Genomic DNA, 22,185 nt, shown 5'->3' with positions numbered 1-22,185 from the left:
TCAATTACACAATCACACTCAAAATCCAATCTTGAGTTTCAAATTCCTGAGACTTAAACCATGGCTTCCAAGACTTAAACTAGAGCTTGAAAACTATAAATCATGCCTCTAAAATCTTAAACCACATCAGATACGAAAACTTAAACATGTTAGAACTCTTACCTCAATCAAGAATCTGGCTTGAACTCTTCTCAATTCCAGCCTCCAACCTCTTTCCTCCTGATTACCCTAACTGAATTTCCAAGTAAAACCAGCCATATCCCCTTTAAATTCCCACACTCAATCTCTGAAAATTCAGACTTAAATTCAACAAAAACAGAGCACAAATTCTTACCTTTGTACAATCCTAGCTTAAATCTGTTTTTGATTGCCTCAAACCCCTTGAATTTCCTCCTAGGTCTCAAGTTTCAGCCCTCCTTCTTGTTTCCCTTTCTTTCTAGCCTTCTCCTCAAATTCAGCATAAACCAAATTGATAAAGTGTAGAACGTGAATCCTTTTTCCCTCAGCTGAACCTTATCTAACCCTTGCCTAATGTCCATTTTACCCTTCCATAAGAATTCCTTCCCAACTAAACCTCAAGGGCACTCTTGTCCTTTCACCTATATTACAATTCTACAATTTTTCTATCTAACTTGTTACTCTTAGCAGTTACTAATGGTTACACAGGTTACCCAATCACCAATAACCATTAACCACTAATTCTCAACTCAACTTACAAAATTCCCAAAGTACCCCTAGGCTCCTCCCGAGCCGGGTATTAAAATCTCGTTGTGACTTTTAAGTTAACTAGCTCTCTAGGACCATCTCGGCACATGCATCACATTAATATCACCACACTCACGCGGTACAAATCACATAATACAATTATCTCATTTATGCCCTCAGCGGGCTAAAATTTCCAATTTACCCCTAACATGCAAACAGGGCCCACATGCATATTTATACCACATAAACATGCTTTCTAATCACATATTCATCCAAATTCATATATTATCATATTAATTCACTTATTGCCCTCCAGGCATGCTAATCAAGGTCCTAAACCTTATTAGCAACTTGGGGTGTTACAAATGTGATGCCTTTCGAGCTCAAGAACGTTGGGGCCACATACCAGAGATTGGTGAACACGATGTTTGCTGAACAAATAGGGAATTACATGGAAGTTTATATGGACATCATGCTTGTCAAGTCCAAGCATAACTGTAACCATGTAGATGATCTCGTTGAATGCTTCACTATACTCCAGAAGTATAACATGAGACTTAACCCACAGAAATGCTCGTTGGGAGTGTCCTCGAGAAAGTTTCTCGGATTCATAGTAAATGCTCGGGGTATAGAGGCAAACCCGGATAAGATTAAGGAATTAATTGATATGCCCTCACCTCAATAACATAAAGATGTTTAGAGCTGAACCGGAAGAATGGCGGCCTTAAGTAGATTCATCTCGAATCTACAGACAAATGCCTTCCGTGCGTTAATATTTTGAGAGGGGGCAAGAAATTTGAATGGTCAGACGAGTGTGAGCTCACTTTTCAAGCCCTTAAGAAGCACCTTTCCGAACCACCGATCTTATCCAAACCAATCACAGGGGAAGTATTGTACTTATGTCTCGCCACAACTGAACATGAAATAAACGTAGTACTTGTTCGGGAGGATAAGAAAGTGCAAAAACTCATTTGCTATAATAGTAAAAGGATACTGGGGGCACAGTCTAGATATCCACTAATGGAAAAGTTGTCCATGTGTCTGATACATGCCTCTCGAAAGCTCTAACCTTACTTTCAAGCACATCCCATACACGTATTGATTGATCAACCATTAAGGAAAGTATTGTAGAAACTTGAGGCTTATGGGAGATTGCTAAAATGGGTTGTCAAACTCGGGCAATTCGAGATCACCTATCATCCAAGAACAACGATCAAAGGGTAGGCCTTAGCAGAATTTGCAGTTGAATGTACGGGAATTGCCAACGAGGAAGTCGTAACCCCAGCCTGCGAGCTATGAATAATTTATGTCGATGGATCTTCAAATGAGAATGGGCTGGGGACAGGAATCATTTTGATGACTCCAACAGGAAATCATTTTCATTCAGTCTTACGATTTTGCTTCGAGGCATGAAATAACGAAGCTTAATATGAAGCACTAATAGCGGGACTTCGGATAGCTTCCGAGCTCAAAGCAAAAGCCATTCACTGCTATAGTGATTCCCCATGGGTCATTAACCAGGTCGTAAGAGAATATCAAGCTCGTGGCATTAAAATGGCAGTTTATTTGGAAAATGTCAAGGCAGCGTCCATGCAATATGAGTTCTATGCCATTGAACAACTTCCACGGGAGCAAAAATCAAATGTGGACGCTCTAGCTAGGCTTGCAACAACCAAAGAAGCTGATGCACTAAACGTTGTGCCGGTCGAATTCTTACCAGTCCCAAGCATAGACTAGCCTGGAGAAGAAGATATCAACATGATTGACTTGCAGCCTACCTGGATGACCCCCGTAATTGACTACCTCGAAACTGGGAGCCTCCTAGCAGACTGGAACGAGGCTAGGAAAATTATGTACAAGATACCAAGGTACACCATCTTGGAAGGGAAGTTCTGCAGAAGAAGGTATTCTATGAAACTACTAAGGTGTGTAACTCCATCCAAAGCCAGAGGCATAGTCTATCAAAAAAGGTGATCAGTCAAGGATATTTCTGGTCTACAGTCAAAGCGGAATCGTTCGAATACATCAAGCATTGTGGTAGGTGTCAATGGTTCGCTTCAATCCTGTGTGGTCCACCTATCGAGCATACCGTGATGAGCTCCCTGTGGCCGTTCACAGTGTGGAGAATTGACCTCATAGGATCCTTACCAACAGGAAAATGGGGAGTGAAATATGTCATAGTCATTGTTTATTACTTTACAAAGTGGATTGAGGCTGAACCTCTAGCTACTATCACCTCGAAGAAAGTTTTGGATTTTGTGGTGAAAAATATGATTTGTAGATACGAGGCAACAAGGAAAATAGTACCAGTTAACGAGACCCAGTTCAGCAGTGATCTGTTCACATAGTTTTGTGAAAAGAATGGGATAATCAAAAGTTTTTCCTCTATGGCCCATCCATGGGGAAATGGCTAGGTCGAAGTAGTGAATAAAACTCTGAAGAGTTCTATTAAGAAAAGGCTCAAAGAGGCTAAAGAAAAATGGCCATAGGAATTACTACAAGTCCCATGGACATATAGAACGACAACTTGGACCTCGACGGGACATACCCCCTTCTCCCTGGCTTATGGTTGCGAAGCCATGTCACCTATCGAGGTCAAAATTCAAAAAATGAGACGCGAGGCATACGATCAGACCTCAAACCAATCCCAGCTCAAAGAAACTCTACACCTAATTGAAGAAAGACAAGATGAAGCCAAACTAAAGAACGCTGCATACCAGCAAAGGGCTACATGATACTTCAACAAGAGGGTTTGAGACATAAAATTTCGATTGGGAGATTCGATGCTCAGACGCGTCTTGTTAGCCACACGAGACCCCTCAGCAAGCGTGCTCGGGCCTAATTGGGAAGGACCATACCAAATCAAATCCATCATTCAACCTGGTGTTTATAAACTAGCAAGATTGAATGGGGAATTGATACCACGAGCCTGGAATGGTGAACATCTATGACTTTATTATCAGTAATGTGGGAAATATGTTTACTCATTTATAACCAAGCTTGTATTTAATTTTTGCTTTTCATCAATAAAGAACTGATTTTAATTCTAATTTTTTGTATTTTTATTGTTATATTTTTTACAAGCTCTCAAAATTAAATAACCTAAGATTGCAATCATAGGATATTAAGGCGGCATAAGTGGTATACAATAATACCATAAGCTTGAAAATATGGCATCAATAAAAATGAAATAAATTCAATCGATGTGTAAACAATAAAAGTGTATGGATTATTAACAAAACACAAAGTAAACAATAACGGTGTATGGATCATTAACCTAACACGAATTAAAATAGTCTGAAACGAACTAGTAAACTCTAATCAACATGATTACAAGTTGGAATTCTAGATAAACCAACAAAAGTTTATAAGTCGAGACAGAGTTGAGAATTTTTTGCAAATAAGTTTCGATCTCGCAACGTATATACCATACCTAAGGATGAGAAAAAGTTACTATAAATATGAGGTATTTCATGCCAATAAGTATTTCATAACGAAAATATGAGGTAAAAGTAATATTCAATTTTGAAAATAACGAAGTTGAAAAAGTGCGCAAATCGAATGTACTATGTATGAATACATGGAAGTTCAAACTTAAGCAAGATAAGTATTTTTAAGATAAAAAAATATCTCTTTATGGGCATATTCAACATATTTCGAGGCTAGAAATGTGAAGTATGTGATAAAGAAAAAAAGCGATGAAGGTAGACAGAATGCATAAATATTTCTAGCAAGAAATTTAAGCATAAAATATAAACTACCATTAAAAAGTAAAAAAACTCAAACCCTAAGTTTCAAATGCCTTCACCCAAAAGGCATAAAAGGAAGTTAATTACAAAAAAAATAAATATATGGGATACAACCCTTGAAAAAGAATGGTCTTCAAGAATCAACAGCTCCAACAACCACGGTCCCAGCTTTCTCAATGGCTTCTGCTACCTCTTCAGCATCAAGCCTAGCCTCTTCCTCCTTCAATCGAGCCTGCCACCTGGTAATAAGCTCGGTCTCCATGTCGGATAGAAAGCTAGTATCAAGGTTAGGATTGTTAGCCCAAATTTGATACATCGCCATGTCTACGACACGATCTTTTTTTGTCTTGAACTCCTTAAGAATACGAGTCTTCTAACTCTCGATGAACTCGAAAGTCATCTTCTTGTCCTCTTCCAGTATGGCGTTGAGCTCCTGGATTCTCTTGATCTCTGAGTCTCTGGCCTCAAGCTCCTTTCGAGTCACCTCTAGTATGACGTCCAGCTCCTAGACCCTCTTGATCTTCGTATCTCTTGCTTCAAACTCTAGCCGAGCCTTTTTAAGGTCATCTTTGGCCCTAAGTTATGCATCTTTTGCCCCTTGAGCATGTGCCTTGCTTGCTGCGATCTCGCTGTTTAGGATAAAATTATCCTAAACAAAGGATAAGAATGTCTGCAATGAAAAACCGATGTTAAAAATAGAAATTCAAAGTTGGCACAGAAGCAGGGAGCTTGTCAGAAAATAACTAACCGGAGAAAATAATGTCCACTCTTGTCGAAAAGAGTATTTGCATCCTGGTAGGAGGTCAGGAATTCCCAATGGGGAGCCCAAAGGTTGCTAAAGCTTTGACCCACATGAGTCAAAGCATCAGAACCGAGGTTGACCCCAGAGGTACCAGTAGCACTGACATCCACAATTCAGGCACATAGGTTGAGATCAAAAGATAACGGTCTCGGATGGGAGGCTGGGATTGTTTTGGTTGACCAGGAGGGAGATCTGTAGTTTCTGGGGGTATTAAGAACACAGTGATTTGGCTCAAGTCGGATGGCCTAGATGCCAAAAGAGGCAGCTCAGATTTCTTTGTGAGTTTGGAGGGGCGACCTCCATTTTGAGATTGTAATGACCCAACTATTTCTAAGACCTTGGATCATTAAAACTACTAGACATAGCTACCATTTTTTTGAGAAAACATACATATGAAATAATCATAACTTTATTGAAAATCCAAAATTTATATTGTATCAATAACATAAAAGTATAAAATAAAATGTGATAGGGTATGCGATCCCATTGTTTACAAAACAGAAAACATAACTTTAAATACTAATTGCGGAATTACATTGAGAAAACATAATTTAAAAGACTAAAAATAAATATAGTTGCCCTCGATCGACACGCAGTTCATTCATTCCATTCTTCCTTAACACACAAGCCAAGTTGCCAAGAATCCTTCCGCCTTCCATAATCATTAGCCTGCATCACACTAAAAAATAAAGGAGTGAGCCTAATGCCGAGTAACGAAAATCTACTAAAAACATACATCATATTCATAAGCATAAGACTATATCATAATCATATACTATAAAATGTATGACTATAAAAAAAAACATATATCATATAGGACTACAATGGCCATAATTGTAATGCCCTACTACCTTAGAGCCGTTACTAAGTGCGTTTAAAATGTGCAATTAACTCGTTAAGCAAGGTTTTTAGAACAAAAGTGTGATTTAAACAAAAAGACAAGGTTGTAACCTTTAAAAGTACTCTATTTCATTAAAAGTTCAAGAGTTTAACATTCGGGATCCCAAAACTTGGTTTATAAAATATTTACAACTCAAAACAAGTTTATAAGTAGTTAACCATCAAAACTAGGGTTTATACAGCCATTTCTCAAAAAATATCCCCAACCCAAGCAGTCGGGCAGGCCAAACATGTACGTGCTGCCCCACGCCCTCCGTACTCATGGCTGGTTGACTTTCTCTTTGCCCTTACCTGCAACATAGAGCACTCGTGAGCCGAAGCCTAGCAAGAAAACTCAACAGTACACAACATATGCATATTATACAGTCACTACAACAGATAGCTCATAACTAGTCAGACAGTCCATATAATCAACACATATACGGCCATGCCGTCCCAGAGGCGTTACCAAAGCCTGGGATCTCAGTCTATACCATAAGAATATCCCATGTATCCACTGGGGTCTCACCCTAACCACGAGCACTCCATGTGCCAAGTGGTATTCTCGGCCCCACTGCCGTTCTCGGCCTTTCGCCGTTCCCGGCCCTTCACCAATCATTCAGCAAATTCCACATTCAGCATTCTCATATAACAATCAAATATGTAATCATTCATGTAATGCTACATCCTAGCAATAATACAATCTAGGGCCACGCCCTGCAACAAAACTATGGGCCCAAGCCCCCGCTCTACAGGTGCTACAGTTTTCTTACCTGTATCCCGGGCTTTCTGATGCACTAAGGCCGCGAGCACGGTCCTTTATCCCGAGCCTCTCCGAAAACCTTGAATGAAGAATCCAACCCTAAGCTCCCTTGCTTCCAGCTCCAAGCTAAGCCTTTTAATTCCACAAGCTAAGAACAATTTTGGCCTAAGCTTGATCTTGGTTACTTTAAACCTCTCAATTCTCCTCCTAGGGCTCAAATCCAGCTTCCTCCTTCTTTTTCCCCTTTCCTTCTAGCTCTTTCTTCCAAATTCAGCATAAACCAAAATATAACCAAGTGTAATATGTTTTCCCTTCTCCTTCAGCTGAAGTAATCCAAATCCTTGCCTAATGACCACTTTACCCTTCCACCTATTTCCCATTCCAACTAAACCTCAAGGCCCTTTTTGTCATTCCTACTCCATAACAATTCTACCACTTCTTTCAACCAAACTTGTTACTCTCAGCGGTTACTAACAATTACACAAGTTACCAAATTACCAGTTACCACTAACTCACAAGAACCCAATTAAAAAATCTCCAAAATACCCCTAGGCTCCTCCCGAGCCGGGTATTAGATCCCGTTCTGACTTTTGAGTTATCTAGCTCGCTAGGGCTGTCTCGGCACGTGCATCAAATTAATATCACCACACCCACATGGTACAAACCACAAAGTATAATTATCACATTTATGCCCTCAATGGGCTAAAATTACCAATTTACCCCTATCATGCAAACGGGGCTCACATGCACATTTATACCACCTAAACATGCATTCTAATCACATATTCATTTAAATTCATATATTATCATATTAATTCACTTATTGCCCTCCAGGCACGCTAATTCACTTTTGAGTTATCTAGCTCGCTAGGGCTGTCTCGGCACGTGCATCAAATTAATATCACCACACCCACATGGTACAAACCACAAAGTATAATTATCACATTTATGCCCTCAATGGGCTAAAATTACCAATTTACCCCTATCATGCAAACGGGGCTCACATGCACATTTATACCACCTAAACATGCATTCTAATCACATATTCATTTAAATTCATATATTATCATATTAATTCACTTATTGCCCTCCAGGCACGCTAATCAAGGTCCTAAGCCTTATTAGCAACTTAGGGTGTTACAATAATAACTTATTGGGGCATGTTAGCTATGCAAGTCATATGCCCATAAATTTGTGGGGCTTGCTAGCTAAGCAAGTCATATGCCCAATATAACTTCTTGGGGCTTCCTTATCTAAACAAGTCATATGACCAATCATAAATTCTTGGGGCTTGTTATCTTAACAAGTCATATGCCCAATCATAAATTCTTGGGGCTTGCTTATCTAAGCAATTCATATGCTCAAGTGACTGAAAACATATTCTTGGGGCTTATTGTTTAAACAAGTCATATGCCCAATGACTCTAAGACATACTATACATATAAATATCATAACATAAACATATACATATCATAACGTATAAGCACATAAAATCTATCCTATTTTCCTTACCAATAGCCGGGATATTTGGGAACAAGAACGGGATTAGAACACTCCTATAAACCAACAGTAAAATGGTGAGTATCTCTAAAGAATGAAGAGATGAAAAGAACACTAAACCATCAAAGAAGAAACTTACCAAGAAGAACCTTAAGTTTCAAGAACTTAATTACCTAATCAAGAATCATAAACAAAAGTTAGGATCAGAATAAAAGAAAACTAAAGAACCATAAAGAATGAACTTAGGAATAAGAATACCTCAGTTTATCTTATGGATTGATCTAAACCTCAATATCGAAATCACTCTATATCTCACTTTCCAAGTGTTTAGAAAGCTTAGAATGATAAAGCTTTTATCCCAAACCCAAGTGTATCTCTCTATAGTAACACTAGCACCTTGGAGGCTCTGATCAAATGCTTGAAGAATGAAGAAAATGGCTGAGCACTAGGTCGTATTTATAGAGTTCAAGGAGTGAAACTAACCCCTTTTAATTTGAATAAATAAATGAATATAAAATGAAAAAGATTTGAATTTTCGTACAGCAAACACCCAGAACTCGGTCAAAATCATTTAAAGGCAGGTCTAAGTGGTTAAGTGTATATTTTAAAATTCAAAAATCAAACTTTCAAAAATACATTCATGGAGCCAATATATCGCCCCTTATAGGCGATATATCTCCACCCCCTGTATTCTCGAGCCTCGATCGATTGTTCGTGCAAAGTCGACATGTTTTTTCGTATCTTTCGTAGCCGATATATCGGCCCCTATCCTGCGATATATCGGCATAAGTTGAAATATTAAACACGTATTTTCACTTTTTCAACATAATTTGAATTGGATAAATAGCTTTGACTGAGTCATAATACGATCCTAACAGCAGCTGGAAGATTCTAGACCTTCTAGATCTTTCTTTTATTAAAACTATTCATCAAAATACTTAATTCCTTAATAATCATGATTATGACAAGTGTCACACTCTTATTAGCTCTATCTAAACCATAGGTTATAATAAATATATTTCTAGAACCAACAATATTAATCAAACCTTATGTTATAATTAATATTCTTAAACTATAGGTTAAACTAATAAAATCCATAACTGTTGCAATGAGTTTCCAACTAAGTCCCGACTTGAACCAAAATCCATGGTAACCATCATACTACAAACTAATACTAACTACTACTACTACTACTACTACTACTACTACTACTATCTAGCAAGCTAAGTAAATATTCTGGGACACTACAAAGATGCCCGATGTCGTTTGTTTGCTCTTGAGGCAACTAGCTGGTTGAAGAGATTGTCCAAGTTCGAATCCATATCACCTAAAAAAAAGGAAAGATAGAACATCAGTAGTTGATTAGGTTCCAAGAGAAAGGAAACCTAACTGGAGGTTTTTGTCAAGCTTGATCTCAGGGACCAGAAAATCCCTCTGTCTTCTAATGACTCTAAGGGGCTCCCTGTCTATAAGTGGGGGACAGTCTTGTTAGATCCCTATAGTCATTGATCTCATATTGGAAAGCTACCCCATCCCATACTTCATTTAGACTATGGCCTCCCTCTGAAGACGGTCCATCTCCGCCTGTCTTTCACTCAATTCCTGGCGCTGTCGCTCAATCTCTTGTTGCTGCCAAGCCATAATCTCAGCAGCACTTTCCTAGCTGGCCCTCAGATTGGCCAGTTCATCCTGCAATTCCCCCAAGGTATTCCTCAGCATCTCAGAATTCAGTTCTTCCTCATCAACTTCCAAATGTGGCTCATCTTCGGTCACGTTTGGAGGAGTAGACCACCGAGATGGTGCAGCGCCAGTCGCCTGCCCAATCTTCTTTGTGGTTTTCGCCATTACTGTTTTAACAATATCGTATCAAGCTCTCAACGAAAGCACCAGAATGTTGACCCTGATTTTGGTCAACTGACACGGAGTCAAAATGCTTGATGTGGACAGATATGTTGGTATGAATATAATGACAACAACAGTAAAGCGCACAAGAATTTATAGTGGTTCGGCCCCAGAAACTGGTAATAACCTATGTCCACTTAAGCTATTATTGATATGAGATCTCAAAGGAGTGATCAAAGAACTAGGGTTCTATGAGTTTCACCAACCTCTGAAGAATAAACAATATATCGTAATGTATTAGCTCTAATTCTCTCGTAAATCTATAATCTCCAGTAATCAAAAAGCCAAAAGTCCCCTCCTTGAACTATCTTTCTCTATTTATAGGCTCAAGGAGGATTACATTAATTTGTTACAGATATTCTCTCCTAATTAATCGGATCATCAGGAATTATTGGAGACAATCTCGGGATTGACTATGATCTTTACAAAATCATCTTGAAATATACGGAGTGTACGACCATGCTGGTCGTAAGAAAAACTCAACTGTTATGCTTGTAATATCTTACTAGTCGATACTTTAACAGATTTCTGCCAGGTGTCAGCCACGTGTTCAGAAATCACCTGCCACGTCATCCGTGTCTATTTTTTGGATAACATTTTCCCCCCAAGTTTATTTATTACGACCAACAATAAATAAACTTTAAGGAAACGACCCTTCGATTACACCACCAGACCTGTCAGAGTAGTTCGTGCAACCTTGGGAAAAGTAACCTACCCTTGTCTAATCACGGCTTTTTGTTTCCCAAGTAACCTTTTGACGGCTATCACCCTTCCCCATGCTTCGAAAATGGGGAAACTGATGATTACTTCCTCTTTCATGCCACAGACAAAATATATATAGCCCTCCCAGAGTCTTCCTTTCCTTTTTACGCAAGTTATTCCTCCTTCAAGAAACCCTAAAATCAAAACCTCCATTCTCTTCTGGAGACCATCTTCCAGCGTTTCAAGATCCAGCCCGTCAGTTCGTCGACGCTCGAAACTCTTTTAAACCTCCACGATCTTTTCTCTGGTAAGTCTCAGAACTTCTATGCTCTTTATTTTTGTCGTGCATGCCTCTATGGATTGACTGTTAAGTTCTTATGTTCCTGGGTTGAGATGCATGACAGTAGGGGATTTAATGGGTGATGCTGTATATGATGATGTTTCTTTGCCATTAAGGAGTTACGAGTTAGTTTGATAGTTGAGATCACAACTTTAGGACGTAAAACCGAAGTAAAAATTTGATTTTTATGCTAGTTGAAAAACTGAGTTTTTCCCGCCCTAAAAGGAGTTGAAAAAGCTTTTTCAAAAAACTTTTTGCTTTCACTTTTTGATATGTCTTTCAAACTGTTCGTGTGAAAAAATTAGTTTTTCATTAGAATGCTGTTGTATAAAAGTTTAACTTTTATACACGACCAGCGTTATTCTAAAAAACTTTCTAGATTCTTCATCCTCACCTCCCCATTCTTCTGTTCGCAGATTTTAATGCCAGATTTGTGGGGAGGTGAGCGGCCAATCGACGACGATCTTCTTGCACAACTGCTTGAAGGAGAAGAATAGCCAACCCAACATGTTAACGAGAATTCATTTTCAAGAACTTCTTCTAGACCTCAACCATCACCACCTCAAATGGCCCGCTCTAAATCTCCAGGCAAGAAAAAACCAAACCCCGAAAATAATCCAAATTCACCTGCCCAGCCTGATTCGCAGGCTAGGATTCCCTCGACCAGTGGTCGAGAAAACGTTGCTCCGGATCCTCGTATTCAAGTTAGGGCTCGCCCTCGGCATCAAAACCTTCCTGATGTCGAGTAGTATCTTTCTCCCACCAGCCAGGTGACTCCCCGGATGCTTGCCAATTACCTTAGGAAGTATCCTCTTACCGGGGTTAATCTCAAGATCCCGGCTGCTGACCAAAGAGCTAACCTGCTGGGGGCGTCTACAGCACTTGGTCAAGGTATCACATACAGGCGGGGGCTACCCTTCCTCTACATCCATTTTATCAGGGGGTGGCCAACTACTTTGGTGTTTCCCCCTTCCAAATAACCTCAAACGGATATAGAATGCTGGTTGCACTCTATATCCTTTACAAACTTAAAAAATGGCCAGAGCCCACTCCTCACGAGGTCAACTTCCTCTTTGACCTTAAGTCCAACCCTCAACAATACGGGACGGGCTTTTTTAATCTTTGTCACCAGGAAACAAACCGAACGTTCCTGAGTGACACTACTCATATTTCTAATGTGGGGAATTACAATCAAGAGTATTTCCTCAAGCCAGACATGATTACGAACAACCTGGCCTTCGCTCGAGGAGGTAAATGTCCCTTTTCACTGGTCGCTACTTTTCCTTCGCAAGTTCTTCTGCACTTCTCTAAAGTATATTGTGCCTTTCAGGACCATGGTTACGCCCGAACCCAACACCAGACATGGTGTTGAGGTCCAACGCACTGGCCAGGATGGCAGGCTCTAAAACAATCGTTAAGTCCTTGGTCACTGATGAAAACTTGAGACTATCTGGCCTCCTGGCTCCTCGTCAGGAAATGAGGGGACCCGTGGCGGCAGACACCACTACCGAGGGGCATCCCGAGCAGCAACCTCCAGCGTCTCCTCCCCGTAGGAGACCAATGGGGGTTACGATCAGGGAACCCACTGGCAGTCCTTCAGCAGAGAGGCCTTCTGCGCCCCAAGGGAAGGGGAAACAGAAGGCAACAGAGCCCATCATAGACTTGGATGAGTCTTCAGATGAAAACAGTACTGCTATTCTGCTTTTAAATAGCTTGCCAATTCCCTGTCACTTGTTTGACGGGGACAACAATTTTACGTATACTCCAAATTGAGGGCTAAACTTCTTCGTGTCAGAGAGTGAGTGTATGACTAATAGAGTAAGTAGTGTAGTGACAAGTAGTTGTTTCTCAGGTATTAAACTTTGTGACCTCTTTTTTGATTTGCCATGATTTTTTATCTATTTTTGTCTTACTGTCTGCATGCTTTTCTTTTTCTGCAGAGATGGCTTCCCCCAATGTTTTCGATCTGTACTAGACCCAGGAGGAGGAGGAAGTTCCCCTGGTCCGCCGGAAGAAAACGGTCAGGAGACAAGATGGCGAGTCAAGCCAAGTACCTCCGGCCAAGAAGGGTCGAACAACTGATCCTTCTAAGGATGGGCCCACTGGCCAACCTTCTGCCCAACCTCCCGCTCCTGCCAAGAAGGAGACTGCACCTACCGCCAACCCTTCGCATGCACCTCAAAAAGAACAGGCCCCGCAAGCAGAACTTCCTAGGGCCAAACTCTCGAGCCGCTTCCTGCGATCAGCTAAAGATCGCCTTGCACATATCCTGAAGCATGACCGTTGCACGGAGGCAATGGCCGAGGCTGAGAACATGGGGGTCGACCAGATCCTCAACAGAGCACTTAACGAAGTGGCCAGCGTAACTACTCTTTCTCTTCTTGCCATCTTGGCTCTTATTTTTTCTTTTTGTAATATAGCCTAACTTTTTACTTTTTGACTGCTGGCCATGCTGACCATAACCGCTGCTCGTATACGCGCTACTGCTAGCATCGAGCAGGTTTGGTCGAAGGTTGTTGAGGAGCTTAATGCCGCGGAGGCCAGGTTTGCTGGGGATTTGGAGGGCGTTGTCAAGCAGAAGGATGATGCGGTGGCGGAGTTGTCCGAAAAGCAAGCTGCTCTGGAGGCAGCTAGGAAGCAGAGGGAAGACTACCAGGATTCTAGCCGCCTTCACTGGCGTGAAGTCAAGAAACTTAGGGAGGAACATCTCGCTAAGGATGCGACCATTGTCGTTCTTCAAAGCCAGGTGGAGCAGCTTAAGCTCACCAACTCCAAGGATCTGGAGAGGTATAAGAATGCGACACTTCAGTGTTTCTACGATTTTTGGAAACACAACCGGAGTGCCAACTTCGAATACCCTCCAAAGGATGCTAGGAATGCCGAGTTAGCCCGCTGTACTGCTCGGTTGGCTACCGAAGAAAGAGCTAGAGTTCCTGCTTCCCCAAGCATTCAGCCAGCTCCCGGAGCGGAGGGAGGAGAAGCCGCTGAGGATGTAGTCGACCAGAGTGTTGAAAAAGATCCTCCTGCTCCTAATGCTCCTTCAAGCTTTTATTCTTTTAATTTTCTTTAATTACACGACCCACGGGTCGTGATGTGAAGACTGAATTTTATTTTTAATTTTGTTGCATGGGCAGCATACTTTCCTTTTACTTTAAACAATTACATCCAAGCAGTACTGCTTGCTGTGTAAGAGAATTCCTTTTGATATTATAATATTTCTGCTTATTATAACATCTGTTTGCATGACCAAACTTAGCATAGTACTTTGGCTTGATTTAACAAAGTATAAATTTTGAAAAATACTCTAAGTACCGTAGCATGCTTTCACTCATTTTGTTCATGTGTTTACATACCTCTTGGTATGCTTTGCTATCGATGTACCTTATATGCCCCCCAAGTGACTGAGGAGCTTTAGGTCCTTGGTCACTTGCCCTGACCACGACCTGTACGAACATTACTGCTCGGTAGGAAATGCAACACTTATAATACCGCAAAACAACACACGTAATGAACAAATATTTGTAAAAATTTTACAAAGGTTGGCAAGAATTACAAAGGTTGGCAAAAAATTTATAATTCTCGTATTAAAATGGACTAAACATGTCTTTACGAGTGATCTTAAAAAGATCTTTCACTTATAAGCGATTAGCCATATAACATGGCTAACCCTTTTTCAAAACTTGTAAAAAGTAAAAATTAATACAAGCCAGTCCTTTAAAAAGGACTGTTTATTGATAATACTTGTGCAGGTGTTCTCCGTTCCAATAGCGTGGAACGAGATCTCCATTTAAGCGTGCAAGCTTGTAGGTGCCTGGATGAAGGACTACTTCAATCTGGTAAGGTCCTTCCCAGTTTGGTCCGAGTACACCAGCAGCTGGGTCGTGGGTGTTTAAGAAAACTCATCGAAGTACTAGGTCTCCGACGTTGAACTTTCTTTCTTTCACTTTTGAGTTAAAATACCGGGCAACTTTTTGCTGGTACGCAGCTACTCAGAGTTGGGCTCTTTCCCGTTTCTCTTCAAGCGAGTGTAGGGACTCCATCATCAGTTGGATATTCTGGTCTTGGTTGTATGTGATTCTTCGATGTGGGGGTGGATCTAACTCGACGGGCAACATAGCTTCATACCCGTATGCTATGGAAAATGGGGTATGACTTGTCACTGTTCGATGAGAAGTTCTATATGACCAGAGTATTTCAGGCAGCCGTTCTGGTTATGCTCCTTTAGCGTCTTCGAGCCTTTTCTTCAGGGTATCTTTTAGTGTTTTGTTCATTGCTTTGAGTTGCCCATTTGATTGTGGATGTGAGACTGAAGAAAAGCTTTTGACGATTCCATGCCTTTCGCAGAAGTCTGTGAATAGGTCGCCGTCAAACTGGGTGCCGTTGTCTGAGACAATTTTTCGAGGCAAACCATATCAGCAAACAATGTTTCTGATGACGAAGTCAAGAACTTTCTTGGTCATTACGGTAGCGAGCGGCTCAGCTTCGGCCCATTTGGTGAAGTAGTCGACTGCTACGCTGCATATTTTACTCCACCCTTTCCCGTTGGCAAGGATCCAATCAAATCGATACCCCATACTGCGAAGGGCCACAGACTCTGCATCTGCTTTAACTCGTTGGGAGCTGCGCGTGGGATCTCGGAAAATCTCTGACACTTATCGCATTTTTGCACAAACTCCATTGAGTCTTTGTTCATAGTCGGCCAGAAATAACCCTCCCTCAGAATCTTTTTCGACAAGCTCTGCCCCCCCAACGTGATCCCCACAGAAGCCCTCATGTACTTCCCTCATTAGTTCTTTAGCCTTTTCTAGTGTAATACATCTGAGCAGTGGCATGGAGTATCCTCTTCGGTAAAGAACACCATCGACCAGTATATACCTAGCAACCTGTCTCTGAAGAGTTCTGGCTTTGTTTCTATCTGCTGGTAGTACACCATTCGTGAGATACTCCAAATACGGCGCCATCAATGTATCTTCTACTCGAATTTCCATATTGGTTTCGTCTGCTCATATGCTCGGCTCGCATAATCTCTCTACTGGCACTATATTTAAAGTGTCAGCATCTTTTGCACTCGCGAGTTTGGCTAAAGCATTTGCGTTTGAATTCTGATCTTGGGGAATTTGCTGGAGGGTATACTTCTCGAATTGCATCAACAAATCTTTATTTTTGCTTAAGTTGGCCACCATTTTGAGACCCCGTGATTGATACTCCCCTAAGACCTGATTCACTACCAGATGTGAATCACTATAAATATCAAGCACTTGTATACTCATGTCTTTGGCCAACCTTAGCCCTGCGAGGAGTGCTTCATATTCGGGCTCATCTTTTGATGCGGTGAAATCGAACCTAATAGCGCAGTGAAATTGATGCCCCTCTGGCATTATCAATATCACTCCTGCTTCTGCATGAGATTCATTGGACGATCCGTCCGTGAATAACTTCCACGAAGGAACTTCAACTTGGGGTGTAGGCGCACTAGGTTTTTCGCACTGCTCGTCATCTGGGAGCTCAGTGAATTCAGCGATAAGGTCAACCAGGACTTGTCCTTTTACTGCTGCTCACGGTGAATATGTGATATCGAACTGCCAGAGTTCGACTGCCCATTTTAATAAGCGTCCAGCCGCCTCTGACTTTTGCAGAACTTGCCGAAGGGGCTGGTCAGTTAAGACTGTGATGGGATGGGCTTGGAAGTAAGGACATAACTTCCTTGAGGCCAAGATTAAGCAATAGGCTAATCTTTCGATGGGAGGATACCTCAATTCGACCCTGATTAACCTCTTGCTTACATAGTAAACTGCCTTTTGTACGCCTTCTTCTTCTCGTACTAGTACCGCACTAGCAGCAAATTCGGTGATCGCCAGGTAAATGAACAAAGTTTCTCCGTCTATGGGTTTTGATAAAATAGGAGGTTGTGCCATGTGGGCCTTTAAGGCTTGGAAAGCCTATTCACAGTCTCCGGTCCATTCGAACTTCTTGTTGCCTCTAAGTAGATTAAAGAAAGGGACGTATTTATCCGTCGACTTGGAAATGAATCTACTTAGTGCGGCAATTCTTCCAGTTAAACTTTGCACATCCTTGATTTTCATCGGCGATTTCATGTCGATCAGGGATTTGATCTTGTTAGGGTTGGCCTCAATTCCTCTTGAATTAACAATGAACCCCAAAAATTTCCCTGATCCTACTCCGAAGGAACATTTGAGAGGATTTAACTTCATCTGATATTTGTTCAGAACGTTGAAACACTCTTGTAAATCCTTTACATGTCCTTCTACCTTTTTTTACTTTACCAGCATGTCATCCACGTACACCTCCATGTTTATTCCGATCAACTCCTTAAACATGTGGTTAACCAATCGTTGGTAAGTCGCACCAGCGTTTTTTAGTCCGAAGGGCATTACTTTATAACAGTATAACCTTGTATCGGTCCGAAAGCTAGTGTGATCCTTGTCAGGGGGATGCATACTGATCTAATTGTATCCTGAGTATGCATCCATGAAAGAGAGGATCTCATGTCCTGCAGTTGCATCGACCAGCTGGTCGATCCTTGGTAGTGGGAAGCAATATTTTGGGCAGGGTTTATTAAGGTCTGTGAAATCCACATAAGTTTGCCATTTGCCGTTAGGCTTGGGAACCAGTACTAGATTAGAGACCCATGATGGATAAAACGCCACGCTGATGAACCCATTCTCCTTCAGTCTTTCAACTTCCTATTTTAAGGCTTTCGATCTATCCTTATCGAGCAGCCTTCTTTTTTGTTGCACGGGTGGAAAACTCTTGTCAACGTTCAGGACATGGCTGATAACTGCAGGATCTATCCCAGCCATGTCTTTGTGTGACCAGGCAAAAACTTCCTGGTTCTTTCACAAAAATTGCACCAGTGCATGCTTCGTTATTGCTTCTAATTTTTTCCTGACCATTACAACTCTGGTCGGATCTTTTTCTTCAAGTTGGACCTCTTCCAGGTCCTCGAAGGGTCCAACATCTTCCTCAAAATCCCCAAACCGAGGATCTAAATCCCTATCCTCACTCTAGGCAACACCCTATTTGGTGACTCCATCACCGGATTGGGCTTGTGTATCAATAGCCATCTGCAACCTATCTGGGGGAGTGCTCTTTGATGTCCCCTTCTTTGCCTTTGGGACTGAGGTGTTGTAGCACTCTCTTGCTTCCCTCTGATTTCCCAACACGCGTCCTACCCCTGCGTCTATCAGGAATTTCATGGCCAAGTGCCATACTGAGGTGACGGCCCGAAGGTCAACCAGTATGGGCCTTCCAATGACAGCATTGTATGTCGAAGGACAATCGACTACTATAAAAGTAGTGAGTAATGTCCTGGTACCAGGCGTTGTACCTTCTATTACTGGATGGCTGATTGACCCTACTGGGGCGAGTCCCTCACCGGAGAAGCCGTAAATCGTTTGGTTGCAGGGCTCCAAGTCCTTGACAGACAACTTCATGCGTTCTAGCGAAGATTTGTACAGGATGTTTACCGAACTTCCTGTATCAACTAGTACTCTCTTCACCATCATGTTGACGATTTGAATGTCCACGACCAGCGGATCGGAATGCAGAAACCGGACATGCTGGGCGTTGCTATCAGAGAAGGTTATTTCACCATCTTCTGATCGAGCCTTCTTTGATGCCGTCTTCCACAGTCATCATCTCGATGTCCTGGTCGTGACGTAGGGTCCGAGCATATCGTTCCCTCACCTTTCCACTGCTTCCCGCGAGGTGCGGGCCTCCACAGATGGTGAGTAAAGTGCCAGCTACGGGGTCAGGCTACAAAGGTGGCGAGGTGTGCAGGCGCATGCTCGTTGGCACCTGGAGCCTCTCGTTGGGAGTTTCCCGAGGCCCGTACGTATCTTCTCAAGTGTCCGGGAGGGCCATAATTGATTTATCATGGTATTAAATGATCATATGCATGTTAATGTGAATTTTATTATTATATGATGATAAATGCATGCATATGGGTGTATTTATAATCATAAGGGCATTTTGGTAATTTGGCCTGTTGAGGGTGTTTACCGAGTTTTTCGGAAACCAATACAAACAAAATAATAAAAAGATAAGAACTGTAGAAGTGCAGAAAATAAAATAGACAAATAGGTTTTTTACGTGGTTCAGGCGTTAACGAGCCCTAGTCCACGAGTCGAAGTTATTATACTTGTAGAGAATTACAGTAAGATGGCTGGTGTACAAGAACCTCACAAATTCACAGTGTTTCTCTCTCGTTCTCTAGAAGAAGACGAAGCTAGAGAGATTTTAGTAGGGCTCTTGCTCTGTAATGTGTTCCTCTCCCCCCCTATTGCAAAATGAGGGGGCCTTTATAGCTAGAGTTTTGGATTAGGGTTTCACTCTGCCCCCCTAAGTCTTAATTACACCAGCCATAAATAGGGGATACAATTACCGTAGTCGCCTGGCTACCAGGCTCTATGTGGGTATAGTTACATGAAAGTATGGGGAATGCACAAAGGCAGCTGTCTTTTCTAGGCTGTCAGCGGAACAGTAGGCGAAATGGTACTTTTAGGCGTGCTAGGATGTGTGCGGCCTCGACCTGTCGGGCGTGTCAGGCGGGATCTTGTGTCAGGTGGATATCATTCCAACTATGCCTCATCCATGACTCGACCGCTTGGTCTTCTTTCGTGCGAGGCACGGAACTGTATCCGCGAAGGTAACCTGAAGAGCTTCTCCTGGAAGGACCTTCCCCGAAGGATATCCCTTCGGGAGTCCGGGAGAATTGACGAGCTTCCGTGTCGCGGTTGCTTGAAAGAGTAAGCTGGACACTAAACGGGAGAGGCAAAGCCTTTCTGTCCATCCGCGAGCTCTGGTCACCTTTCGTGAAAGACTTTGATAATTCTGCTTCCCTGAGGCTATCCATCTAAACGCTATCCGGAAATCTGGATAACATTTACCCCCCAAGGTCACGGGGCTTGAGAGGTCCGGGAGCTTGTACAGTCCTCCGGGTGTTCTGGTCTCCAGATTAGGCGAGGGGTCACCTCCGGTGTTCCTGGAAGAGTTCCTTTTTCCCGCCTGAGTATCAGTACAAAAGGAAATTTCTTCTATTTGAACTCAAGTACTCAAGTGTGACAAGGGCCACGCGTCATGCAGGGAATGGCTCTGTGACCAAGACGTGTGCGCAAGGCGACTGGCTGAGTGTGCGTGCGTTAGGTGTCTGAGTAGTGATTTGACGGTATTTAATGGTGCACTGGGCCCGAGATGGTATAATGATGGGAAATAAATACTTTATTCCCATCCGAGGAGTCTTAAATGGGACCGGCACTTCATCCCCAACCGTTGGATTTGATGCATGCAGTATGGAAAGATCGGGACCGTTCATTTGTGGAATTCGAAACGATTTCGTTCCTGCTATAAAAATGAGGGAACGGACCTTTCTTCCTCTTTATGCTTTCAAATTCTCGAGTCTTTCAGATTCTCAGATTCCCAAATCTTCGAACTCTCAAGCTTCCAAGCTTCCTTTCCTTCGAATTCGCTACTTCTTTTGGTAAGGAATCCAGAAACTTTTCTTTCGATTTGGCAGTAGGTTCGATCGCCGAAGTTCTAAGTTTGAACCGTTGCTTGTCTTTGCAGCCTTTACTTAACATGCTCGTGCGGTGCAGTGACCCGATTACCCCCTCAACCTTAAACTACTTGAATACCAGTAAGTATTTTTACTTTGCTTTTTCCTTCTAAACCTCAGATTGTTGGTAGTTGTTAGGGTTGAGTTTTCTGCCGGTGTCATCCTTATGCATGCGTGAATAGGGCTTTGATTGGCATGCCACTAATGTGAGTCAATAAGTCATTTCCTTGCATGTTTCGACGATTTTCTTTTGGAAAGTTGTTTCTCGTCTGCTTGTGCTGTTCTAGTTTGTTATTTTAGGGCATAAGCGTGAACGCCTTTAGGGTGTCTTCCCCTGGGAAGACACTTCTCTCGGTGGGCTTAGGCTTGATGTTTGAATCTGGTTCCTTGCTATCCTCCGGGTGGCATGGTGCCAACCCCTCGGTAAGCTCGGTGGGAGCCTCTCCAAGCAGTTTTCGGGGAGGGTCTCCCCGACGCCTTTAATGTCGTTAGGGTATGACAGGGGTGCTGACTGCTTGGAGTGTTTCCTTCTTTGTTTCTTTTGCTCAGTGACAAACACCTCAAAGGAACAAATCGTCGCTGTGGTAGAAGTTGAATCTGCCCAGGAGCAAGGTTCCCCTGTTGCCGGCGCAAAGGGGAAAGAAAAAACTAAGGTGGTCGCGGCTAGCCCACCGGCTATCAATAGTTCCATCTGGGAGATGGACCAGAAGCCGAACCTGCTCAGGAACTACGGCATGCTGGAGCTGTATTCCTCAGAGGCAGGCCTGAAGAACATCCCAGGCCTGATGTGGCACTGTCTGTCGGTGCTGGGTGAGTCTGCCAGCCAGAGTCACGAGGGTTTTGGTGCCTGGAGCTGGGCACACATAGTGTGTGGGGCACACTTGCCCCTAAGAAGTTACTTTGCCCACTTCTGCGTGAAAGCGGGGATTGCCCCCTTCCAGTTGATTCCCCCTAGCTACAAGCTTCTAGCGGGGTGGTATATCCTCTGCAAGTCCCGGGACCTAGAGGCCCCTACCCCGGAGGAGGTGCTATACTTCTATGGGCTGAAGTCTCAGCCCATGAGAGGTCATGCAGACAAGTTGGGGTTTTATAGGCTGGAGAGGTATTAGGACGTGATGTGTCCCACATGTCATACCGCGAGGGTTCCAGATCTCCGGGAGTACTGGTTCCTGACGACTGGCTTCCCGTTGAAGAGGGTGCCAGCTCTGTCTTTGGACTTCAAAGTCCCTAGTAAATGCTCCTTCCTTTCTTTTCTAACTTTGCTTCTTT

Source organism: Humulus lupulus, chromosome 4 (genome assembly GCF_963169125.1).
Source record: "Humulus lupulus chromosome 4, drHumLupu1.1, whole genome shotgun sequence".
NCBI lineage: Eukaryota > Viridiplantae > Streptophyta > Magnoliopsida > Rosales > Cannabaceae > Humulus > Humulus lupulus.
Note: the sequence above shows the minus strand (reverse complement) of the source record.